This window comes from Tetrao urogallus (genome assembly GCF_951394365.1).
Source record: "Tetrao urogallus genome assembly, chromosome: Z".
Classification (NCBI taxonomy): domain Eukaryota; kingdom Metazoa; phylum Chordata; class Aves; order Galliformes; family Phasianidae; genus Tetrao; species Tetrao urogallus.
Window position 1 is genome coordinate 24,514,309 of NC_136816.1, and position 12,081 is coordinate 24,526,389.

The 12,081-nt window shown below is 39.2% G+C and overlaps 1 pseudogene across 1 annotated transcript in view; it reads right to left on the reverse strand.

The window, feature by feature from the left end:
• LOC306956910 (3'-5' RNA helicase YTHDC2-like) overlaps positions 1-12,081 on the reverse strand; it is a 39,555-nt pseudogene that overhangs the window by 10,877 nt on the left and 16,597 nt on the right. Inside the window, exons 12-23 of the transcript in view lie at positions 10,806-10,871; positions 9,272-9,450; positions 8,994-9,090; positions 8,824-8,911; positions 8,662-8,742; positions 7,694-7,776; positions 6,502-6,607; positions 6,268-6,387; positions 5,659-5,931; positions 5,078-5,204; positions 4,377-4,582; positions 3,647-3,842 (exon numbers count right to left, since the gene is read on the reverse strand). The product of the transcript in view is annotated as a 3'-5' RNA helicase YTHDC2-like (transcript). The remainder of the gene's footprint in view (positions 1-3,646; positions 3,843-4,376; positions 4,583-5,077; positions 5,205-5,658; positions 5,932-6,267; positions 6,388-6,501; positions 6,608-7,693; positions 7,777-8,661; positions 8,743-8,823; positions 8,912-8,993; positions 9,091-9,271; positions 9,451-10,805; positions 10,872-12,081) is intronic.

Sequence of the window (12,081 nt, forward strand, 5' to 3'; positions counted from 1 at the left end):
TATAAACGTCTATTTGTATATATACATACTACTAAAATGGAGTCTCATTTCTAGAAGTAATTCTTGATTTCTATTAAAAAACTATTCTTTAAGGGTCTTGCTCCTTGGCTATCACAAGAAAGATTAAAACTGTCTCTTCTTTATACTCAATTAGAAATTCTAGGGAACAGGTGGCAGAATAGATGAACTTCTATTCCTATTCCATCAAACTTAAATGAAAAAAATAAATGAAAATTTCTTTGTACTTCATCTCTTCTTGCTAATTGTCATTAAAAGCAGAACATAACTGCTAACCTTTGAAATGCATTTTCCAGCTAGAAGCAATACAAACATTTTGCTATATTGTTTCTAAATTGCTATTTAGTTTAAATAAACTGGCTCAAACTATCAAATGAAATGGTCTGCGGAGGAAGAAAGTGTGTACATTACAATTTTCAGTGCCAATACTGACAACAGACATGTCATAATATCATCTGCATGCCTTATTTCATTACTAACTATATTATAATTTGTGAGACTTCAGGACTACGTGACTACAATTTAAGGATATTAATCTGTTCTATTCATACGTATGAATTTAAGTAATTTAATATAACAATACTGGCTTTCCTTTCTAACAGAACAATCAATACTGGTTGCTACAGAAATACTACATAAGAAAGCTGTAAAGTATTCTCAGAATTTTACACCTTACATCAAACTAAGCACTACCACATCAAAGTGTTCTCTGTGCACACTACTGCCATTTCCAACATCTCAAACAAGTTCTGTTGAGGTGGAACAAATGCTTAATGCTACCCTGAAGTTAAAGCCCACGTTGGTCCTGCCTCCACAGCTGACCAGACCGACTTCTGCTAGTATATTTACACCTGAATTTTAAGTACTGTTGAGGGAAGAGGAGGAGAGCAAGAAAAACAGAGCAGAAACAGAGTGACTTCTAGCATCTTCTACAATCTAAGGACAACTACCACAGACACAGTTCAGAAAAGCTTGTTCTAAAGCTTGTTACTTAACTTATCCTGGGAAAGTGTAGATTTATACCACTGGGTGCATCCACCCTCTTAGGGTTTATAAAGAGGCCAATACCATTTCACATCAAGTCTAGATCCACCCTGTTAACCCACTGTACCAAAGCCTGTGCAAATCACGGAAGCAGTGGTCCTACTCACCCACCGTTAGCATTTCTGGTAAATTAACTTCAGGAATTAAAACAGTGGCAGATTTTCTAACTATGAAAATCAAGTTTTCCTAAGCTGAACATGAAGGGTTCAGAGCTGCTTTAGATGTGGTTGGTAGCAAAGCACAGCACCTTTTGGCACCCTTACTGCCCGTATGGGGCTGGATGTTCAGAGGGAGGGTCCCCTCATGCAACTGATGCTATGTGGATTTAAGTGGATCATAATGATACACAACAGGCTCAAACAAGGATTTCTAGGAATCTCAAAATCATAGAAGCACAGAATCACAAGGTTGGAAACAATCCATAAGATCATCTAGTCCAACTGTCTTCTCATTACCACTGCTACCACAAGCACTAAACCATATCTCGCAGCTCCTCATCCAGGCACCTCTCGAACACTGCCAGGGACGGCGACTCCACCACCTCCTTGAGCAGCCATTCCAGTGCCTGACCACTCTCTGAGACAAAAAGTTTTTCCTAATTCCAAGCAAAACCTCCTCTGGTACAACTTGGAACCATTTCCCCGGATCCTGGTCATTGCCTGGGAGAAGAGGCCCCTCCTCATTGCACTGAGCAAAGGCCTTGCTCAAGTCCAGGTAGACTACACTGGTGGACACTGGAAGGACAACTGAAGTAGTCATTCCATCACAGAAGGCCATCAGAATGCTTAGGCATAATCTGCCCTTCGTGAAGCTGTGCTGTCTGTCTCAGATTATCTCCTCATCTCACATGGGCCTTAACATCTCCTTCCACGAGGGTGTGCTCTTTGCCAGGCCCGCATTCCTCAAGGTCTCAAACTTGACCAGGGCACTGTCACTGCAACCCAGGCTGCCTCCAATCTTAACCTCTTTAATCATCTCTTCTACACCGTTGAGCACCAGGCCCAGAAACATTTCCCCTCTGGTGGGTCTATCCAACACCTGGAACCAGAAGCTTATCATCAATGGACCCCAGGAATCTCCTGAATCACGTGCAGTTTGGCTGTGTTGCTTCCCAGCAGATACCTGGGTGGTTCAAGTCCTCCACCAGGAGGACAGCCTGTGAGCACAACGCCTCAAGGCTGAAGTGAAAAAGCCTTGTCAGCAGGCTCTCCGTGATCAGATGTGGCCTGTAACAGACCCCAACCACCAAACGTTTTTTACTGGACGAGTCCCTCATTGTAACCCACAAGCTCTCAAACTTGTTACGACTGTTTCTCAGAGGCAGCTCTTCACAGTCTAGCCACTTCTTAACAATAGAGGGAAACTCACCCGTCCTACTTGGTCTGTCCTTTGTGAAAAGCTTAGAGCCCTTAATCATAGTGTTCCAGTTACACGAGTTATCCCATCGTGTTTCTGTGATAGCAGTGAGATCACAGTTTTACAATTGCACCACCATTTCCAATTCCTCCTGCTTATTCAACACCGTATACATTGGTACAGAGGCACTTCAGCTGGGCTTCTAGACATACTACCTTCTTGAAGGAGGCCTCCAAACAACCTGTGAGACAAATCTGATGTTCTTGCTCCACTGCTTCCCTAAGCAGCAGCATTCCATAATTTCCCCCCCATTTACCCATCATCAACCTTCAAATCTTAGAGGAAGATGTTCTGTAAATCTACTTCTCTACTACTCATAACACAACATGATGCTGAACTGTTCTCAGATCAGTGTAACTTACAAGTAATTATTCAAATATTATCTGGGACTTAATAATGCCTGTGTTCAACATTTTTTCTGGTTAACTAATCTCAGACAAATGAAAGCAAACCTGCTTCTGTCCGGTAGAGACATAAGTGGTTTAATACGGTATGTTTTCGTAAGTATTACAGCAGTAAGAGAAGGAGATCTCCTGAGGTCATTCTTCAATAGCATTGTATGAGGGATGCCTGAGACTTCACCTTAACAGGTAGAACGTATCTAAGCAATCAGTTACAACTCAAGTTAGAAACATGGGGAAGATGAAACAATATTTGATTAAAAAGTAATTTTTCAGAACGGATGACCAGTAACAGAAAGAAAGCGTAATAGGGTAATTGCTGTTTATAATCAATCAGCATCTGCAAAGAAATCAGCCCTTTAACGAGAACCCCAAGAAAAAAAAATCACCGTAGACTAAGAATATAGATCCCAATCCTTGTCATATGTTTCATAATCTTTACCTACAGCAGCATATAAGGCCAAGATGGTGGTTACTTCTGATAGTATCATAAAGAATTAAATGCCTCAACAGTTACATTCAAAATTAGAAAGACGTAGCACTCAATGTTCTTTGAAAAATCATACACATTTAGAAGATTACTTGCCTGTGCCTGAGGCACTACTTACAGAACCAGAAAACTATTCTTCAACAGCTACAGGTACCGTGGCTTTGTAGCTTTAAGAATTCACTAACACATGTATTGCATATTCTTGTGAAAGAAGCCTTCTATGTCACATACTGCTGTATATCCAATTGAAACTTTCCAAATCCAAAACCCCATATACCTCGAAAGGACAAAGGCTCTTCCAAAGCATTATGTGGTAACCTAGCTGGTCCAGAGAAGAGTGCCACAGTGACAGGTGTTACAACTGAACAACATCTGATATTTGCTATCCTGCGAGCTCTTGTCATTTCATCATATATAAGCCAGTCAGTAGGGAGTGCCTGAACAGCTGCAGCTTGCCCATTTGATGGCGGAATCTGCACAAGAGCAACCGAGAGACTAGGCTGTTTTAACTTCTATTTGTAATTAAAATAAGTTTAAACACATCTATTACTTTAAACGTATAAATATGTGAACAGATACACACAGAAAAACTCAACCACACTTCAGAAGAACATTCAAACATCTCTGAAGCTAAATCTTGTTTCTCCGTGTATCTAGAAATTTGAGCTTCAGAGCAGAACTTCTTGCTACTATCAGCAGAGATTACTGTATCTCCAGAACAGGTTCCTAAGGCGGCTGTTTGGCTTTTTTTTGTGCCATATTATCTTGTCCCAGTAGAAGGATTAAGTGAATTAAATTCGGGTGAAAAAACAGTGCTCCTAAGCCAGTGCTTTATTTTATCATCCCGGCAGGAAAAGCATTTTTTAAAAACACAGTGTCTAAAAACAGGCACATGCAGGCTTCTTTAAAGTACTGACGAATTTAGAGGCACGTTTCTAAAACTTCCTTAACTTTGACAGAATATTTTTGAATCTGCAGTTCATAAAAACAAGAGTAATATTTATTACCTTTTTATACTGAGCCTGGCTAAGAACAGACGTAGGATGAAATCGCACTTTCTTCTCTTCTGGTCCTGTCAAAACCAGGTTTTCCCTGTCCACATGCACAAGATTGGGGTACATCCCAGCCACTAAGGCAGCTTTAACCACAGCCCAGTTTTCAGAGTTAGCATTAACATCTCTAATATCAGCACTTCCTCTGGCTCTGACAAAACCTGAAGAGGACACAGAAATTACACTGGATTGCTTGCTCATATTTCTGTTTCTGAAAAGGAATTCGAGACAAAGGTGAAATAAACTATGCATTTGCTGCATTTTTCAGACTGCCAATTTTAACAGCAACAAGAAAAAAAATACCAGAAATACTTCTTCATGTTTCATACTAACACAAAACGTAATTCATTCTTACAGAAATAAATTGATAGGACATAAAAATTCAAGGCAACATTTCACATACGAGTCATACCAGATTTCTTACGAAAACCAGAGAAATGTGGACGTATGAGGGCCCTTTCACTTAGGTTAGCATCTATTTCTGTTATCAGCCACAGTTCCTCACTCTAGCATCTTCACCACACTCAGAAAGTACATGTCCATTTCAGATTAGGAAAGGAAAACAAAATCAGTGAATACTATTCTTGTCACAATCTATATACACTTGTACGAGACTGAATTCAAAAACTATGTTAAGAAAAATCTGAGCTACTTACCTAAAGCTCTAAGCTGACCAAGTAACTGAGATCTCATCCCTGTGATGATTTCCATTGTAGCGTGAGAAAGAAAGTTTTTTTCACAGAAGACCCTCTCCCAGCCATCACTTCGTGCCTTCTGCCATGCCTACAAAGAGTATTTTTTAGCTAAACAAATCTATAGACAAATTTGAAAACAGGAAAATGCACTTAAATACAGTGACATATGTTAATAAAGAGGCCAAAAACAATTCTGAAACTGAAATGTATTAAACCACTTCTCTAGTCAATTACTAAATTTTGTTTACCCAATTCTCTACATTAACTTAATCTATCTCCTACATCTCTCTATCTCTATATTGTTTTCTATCCTCTCAAAATGGTAATGGTTGAAATTTAGGTTAAAAAACATAAAATCGTACAGCTGAGTACAATGTTTCCTTACAACATTATTAATTAATTCAAGACAGTAAAGCTGCTACAGAAAAAGAACCTTTATTCTCTAAGGACTCCCTCTAGTCAGTCATTTCACATCCAATGTTATATCATTTACTTTTGTACATAAGCTATTATTGGTACCCTTTCTGAAGATGAAACAATACCTGGAAAGCCCTGAGGAGCACCATATGGTCACTAAATGTTCCTGCAGCTAAACGTTTTCTGCACAGCATAGCTGCACGCTTTTGAGAGGCCACCATAGGTAGAACAAAAGGCTCTCGATACGCAAGAGTGCAAGCAATAGTGAGAATGGGATCCAGGCACTTCAAAACAACAGCACACAGCACCATTTTACCAAGGTGTGGCTCTACTGGTAATTCGGCAAGATGATAACCAAGTTCAGTGAGGTCTTCCCAAACATCCATGGCATCTATTTTCTGATAATAAAACAGTAAGTGGCGGGTGGGGCAGAGAAGAGCACAGACAAAAATAACATACAGTGAAAAGAGAAAAGATGTGAATACAAGACATTAAATAGACTTGCTCTGACTACTAAGAACGTAAGCCAAACTCTGTGTGAAGTTTGAGACCACGTTCCTAAGCATTCTTTTCCCTTAACATCAAAACATTACAAAAATGAAAACACAACAAAAACACAAAGCATCCTTAAGTAACTAAATAGTCTCAAGAAACACAAAACTCAGTAACATATGTTGCCACACCAAAAGCACAGAAGCAAATACGATTCCACCTAGATCTGTACCTATGCTGACCTTGAGCATTTGTATGGCGTTCCTCACAATTAAAGCTGGTGGAGGATCAGGAGCTTTCATGAGAAAGTCAACAACTGGGCAATTAACTGGAGCCAGTAGTTTTGTGTGTAAACAAAGCTCCTACAAGTTAAAAATCCAAAGTTAAGATTACACAAAAAAACTCCTACTGTGATTGATAACACGGCTAGACACTAATAACTACACTGAAGTTGTAATTTATAAGAGAACACATGCCTGAAGCGGCATTCTTCGAAGTTCCGGAGTCTGAAATTCCAACATATTCTGAAATCGGAGCTTGCTGAAGAGATGGAAGCAGACTCCAGGCCGACAGCGCCCAGCTCTTGAACATAAAATATGGTAAGCTATTAATTACAACATCTTTTAAAATCAAGGAGAAATGCAAAAAATCACAAAAAACAATGAATTCCCCCATAAAACATACATATACACGCAAAAGCATCCCACAGATATGGAACAGAAGTGTACAAGCATATGTAACAAAAAGATAAAGTTGTCATTTAGCCAAATGTGAAGCGAGAGACTTCTAGAACATGAACCACTTTTGATACGACAGAAATTTATTGTGATTTTACCCCAACACTGAAAGATTTAGAAAAACAAAAAATAAGTTAAGCAAGTGCTCCCTGAGCATCCAAAGTGTTTTGTTGTTTTTTGTTTCTTTGGTTGTTTGGGTTTTTTTGTTTGTTTTGCAAGTCCAAGGTCAATCTGAATCGCATGGTTTTTGCTATACAGAATATCTTCATTTCTTCCTCTGGCAAAACCCTTCAACATGCCCCAAAGAACCAGCAGTCAGACCAGAGTAAGAAGTAGAACAAGGGCTGAACAAATGGGCGAGGGGACAAACAGCAAACACTCACACGCAGAACGAAATTCCAGCAGACTAATGCCAATGCTGTAGCAGCAAATACAGTCCCCCAGGACCCACTACTGCACTTAGCCCTCACCCAGCACTGGGAAGAACAGAAGTCGGGAATTCATTTGACAAAGGAATGTAGGCATTACTGTTCAATGTCTCCTTTAATAGAGCGATGAAGCAGTATGGATAACTTGTAACAGGCCTTCCTTTTCCCACAGTAAAGTAAGTTGTGTAAAATCTATAGGGCCCAGTGGGCGCTGGCAGTACCGAGGTGAAAGGAGAACAAATTCCTCCACGGAAGAAAAACGAACCTACTGTAAAGCTTTGGGCAATTCCCAAGTCACATTTCTATCCGGAACTTACTCTAAGGAAGTATATGCTGACCCTTGCTTTTTTTGCAGAGATTTAATACTGGCCACTGTCAAACACTACATCGGACCAGAATAATACTGTTACCCAGCACTGCTCCTCTTACATTCAGTACTTTATTCTCAGTGTACAGGGCAGCGGATGCTTGCAAGATAAAAATATGTACAAACTATTTATTACCTCCCTCTTCTCTGGATAGCACTGGCTTTTGAAATCCACACAGTTCTTAACATTGTAACACAACTCAGAGCATCAAAAGACTTCTAAAAAGAAAAACAAGGAAATAAAATCAAGATTTACTAGGGTACATGAAAGAAGAATTACTAATGCCTTACACTGACAACAATGTTCTCCTCAAACCGATACTAAGCACCACTGCCTTCTGGCACACAGTTACATTCTACAGTACTTTGTTGTAGGTGAATTTACGCCACCTCTTTCACAACATCTTTGGGCTACAGTTTTCTAAATCGAAAACTTTCTAGGTTAAGTCAAGAAATGATGAGTTGTGCTTTGCACCATAACAGAAAGCAAAAATACGCTATTATGCACAACAAAATTTTGCTCATTTCCTCACCTGGAAATTATGTCCTAGTTTTCCTGCACTTCGTGCAGAAACAACTTGTATTAAGAACTTGGTTGATTCACTGCGTGTATATCCCACGAAATCTACTCCATACACTAAGCCTCAAACTGTACTTTAATTATGTTATCTATGTTTATTTCACAAGTAACCAGTAAGGGGCATTCAATACATCATAAACATTTGAAAACTTAACATTCGATTACACTTTATTCAGATACAATAACAACAACAAAGGGAACTCCCGGTATTCTCTAACTTCCAGGAGGATGAAGGTCTAAACTAATGGACTTTCCTTAAAATGCACACAGAAGTGACAAGTTACTTGTCTAATTAGCAGTAGCTTTTTCAGGGTTTTTAAGCAGCTGGCTGTCGTAAGGCAACTTTCTTGCATCTTTATGATTTGTTATAAACAAAAGGGATGTCAAAACTTCAGCGAGTTCTGTTACTTTACACACACCAGGTTTTTAGACTGCTAATAAAAAAGCACTACTTCTCCAAAAATCACAGCTTAGTATTATTATTTTAAAATAATCTTAGGAAGTTTACTTCCCCCCAGTCATACCTCCTTCATCTTTCCTGAATCAATAACAAATACAACATCACCGACTGTGATACTGGTTTCTGCAACATTAGTAGAAAGAATCTGCAGGCAGAAAAACATAACAGTAACTGTAAAAGCAAAGACTACGGAGATCAGTATCTGAAGAAGTCATCTGATACTTGCTATTTTGCGGATGCCAGAAGGCGGAGTTTTAAGCACATTCTTCTGATCCAAAGTTTGCATATTTGAATGAAGTGTGAATACTTGGTATCTAATGCAAAACAAAGAGTAGCCTTTAAGTATATATGAAGAAAGAAAAAACTAGAGACAATCATTGAAACTAGAAGTTTTACCTGTGCGCATTATCAACAAATCTCCTGTCATCAAAAATAATTCGGTCTCTCAAGCTAACTATCTCATCATATCCAGGAAGAAATATCAAAATTGCTCCTAAAAGAGAGAATCCATTTACAACATTAAACCAGACACTCACTTAAAATATATAAAAATACCAGTTAGTGCCACACACACTGCTACCCAGAAGGTCTTCCCTATTTGGTATTACTGAAAAAATGACTCATTCAGAAGTTGAATCCACAGCAATAACATCAGACTGTGTATGTATACCTACCCCCATCAGAACTATTGCAGATGTTGTAAAGTAAGTGCATGATCAGGTCGAAATCCACCTTCTCATCATTAAAACTGTGATGATAAGCTTTCAACAACTCTCTGTCCTCTGTTCCAAGGTCATTACCATTTGCTTGGACCAGAGAACTTTCATCCAGATTTCCAAATTCCAGTGAAGCACTAAAACATACAAATATACATATACAGTTGCTTCCTTTGGGCTTGCATTCACCCATCAATTCAAGCTTAGATCAAGACTCAGAAGATTACATGTAACCCATTTTTAAGTCTAAACTGCAGCAGAACCGCATGTCCACAATAGTACTGACTTGAGCACTACCCTGCAGAGCAGGTGAACTTCAGCTGTTAGCATTAACTTCCCTAGATTTCATCAGAACATAACCATAAGCAAACCTGAGAAGAACTATATATATGTCTTTCTTTTTAACATTTCACTTTTTTTTTTTTTTTCTCTCATCTGCTAAGGGAAAAACATTTAAAAAGAGTATTTTCCAAACACTTCCCTACCATCAGCTCCTTAGTGTTCTGGCTGTATGGTACTGGCATACAATGTTCACTTTATGTAGGTATATAATGCATCAACAACACAGAATAAAACATCATAGAAAAGCACTATTTTCATTTCAGATGCTTACTTTGGAAACATGGTACAGAATCAGTATCTCCTCCACACATGAAGGCTGCTCCTAAAGTAACGCCCCCTATTTTATTACACTGGGCAGGGTCAGAGGCAGATGTTAGCAGCAGAGGTTGAACCTTCCTGCCAATATTCCATTACAGTCTTCCATGTAACAGATGGCACCAGAGGGGAAACCTGACAAAACGGCGCTTTATGCAAGGCTGTGTTGTTGAATTACTCCATGAGGAAAACAGAGTTTTCCTCACGACTTGCTGAACATTTGTGGAGACCAGACAGTGGGTGTTAGTAAAGTGAGGCAGGGGCAGGTGCATTTCAGCAGTGGTTACAGTGAGGTGAAAAAACAAGCACAGCTGCCATACCTCAAAATGAAGAGCATCTTGATCAGCTCATCCATGCAAATCAGCTAATGGTGTTGAAAAAATAGAACTGTGTAGCTGAGAACTTGCACTACCAAGTAGTGTCATTTGCTCTTCGTATCTGTTGCCATTTCCATGGAAGTAGGAGGCATAACTTTCAAAGTGACCTACGCATTTATGTAAGTTACGATGACTCATTTCATCTAGGAATGGAAATTCCAACTACGATGAGGTGGGACAACAGATGCTAGTGACAGAAAGAAGTTTGTTTACCATATTTATCATAGGAGTTGCTTAAAAAAAAAAAAAAAAAAAAAAAATCACCATAATGCTACTTTTTTTTTTTTTTTTTTTTTTTTTTTTTTAAATATGCTTCCAAAATGTTCCAACTCCCAATCTTGTTGTTTAGGTCATATTTTAGAGTATATAAAATTAAACTGCTCTGGTTAAAAGGTGGGAGACACAGATGTTTACATACTATATTAAACAACTGTTTTAGCGAAGCCGCCATAGCTTACCTGTAAGATTCCAACAGGTCAACCACCTCTGTTTGTCCAAAGTGCTTAGCCCAATCTAAAGCCATCCTGAAAGAGTTGTATATAGACTTTATTATTTGACACTTCAAATCATATGTATGGGCAGCACCTTACATGAGATGACAGCTGACACACTGCGCTGTTTTCATTTCTGCATTATTATTTAAGCAGTGCCTTCACTGATGGATCCACATCTTCCCAAATGCAAAAACATGTCTAATATGTATAACAAACAGCTACATGATTTTTAAATAGCTGCAAATTGTGACCAAGTATGAATGCTACCTCTGTACAGCAATCACAGAATCACAGAATGGCCAGGGTTGGAAGGGACCTCAAGGATCATCAATCTCCAATCCCCTGCCACATGCAGGGCTACCAACCTCCACGTTTAATGCTAAACCAGGCTGCCCAGGGCCCCATCCAACCTGCCCTTGAACACCTCCAAGGACGGGGCACCCACAACCTCTCTGGGCAGCCTGTTCCAGTACCTCACCACTCTCTGGGTAAAGAATTTCCCCCTGATGTCCAACCTAAATCTCCCCTCCCTCAACTTAAAACCATTTCCCCTCATCCTACACATATCAACCCTTCCAAAGAGTTGATTCCCCTCCTCTCTGTAGGCTCCTTTTAAGTATTGAAAGGCTGCACTGAGGTCACCCAGCAGCCTTCTTTTCTCCAGGCTGAACAAGCCCACCTCCCTCAGCCTGTCCTCACAGGGGAGGTGCTCCAGTCCCCTGATCAAACAGGAAGGAGTAGAATACACCACTATTTCAAAACTCCTTCAATATCAATGCACACAACTAGGCATTTCTAAGGCATCCTTTTATTAACTCCTTTAAATAATCTTGAGAATTCATGCCCCAGATGTTTTTCTCCAAAACATCTAAAAATGGCAAACTTTTTGATGCCTTATGGGAAACATTCTCTTCACAAAGCAGATCATTCTGTTTTCCCTTTAAACTTCTTTCTTTCTCTAATTTTTCCCAATAACAGACAGCTAGAATTCTAATTTTTACCCATCCACACTCAACGTTTTATGGTACCTCCCACCCCCGCTTCCATCTTTTCCTAATCAGAGTTATAGCAGGTTCCTTGAAAGAGGAAACATAAACCATTTTAAAGACTGCTTCTGAATTGCTTTAGAATTTATGGAAAACAATCTGATGAAACAAACTCTACATCATTATGACTATTAAATCTTACTACCACCTACAGCATTTTGATAAATCACTGAGTTAAACATTCTGTTACATGT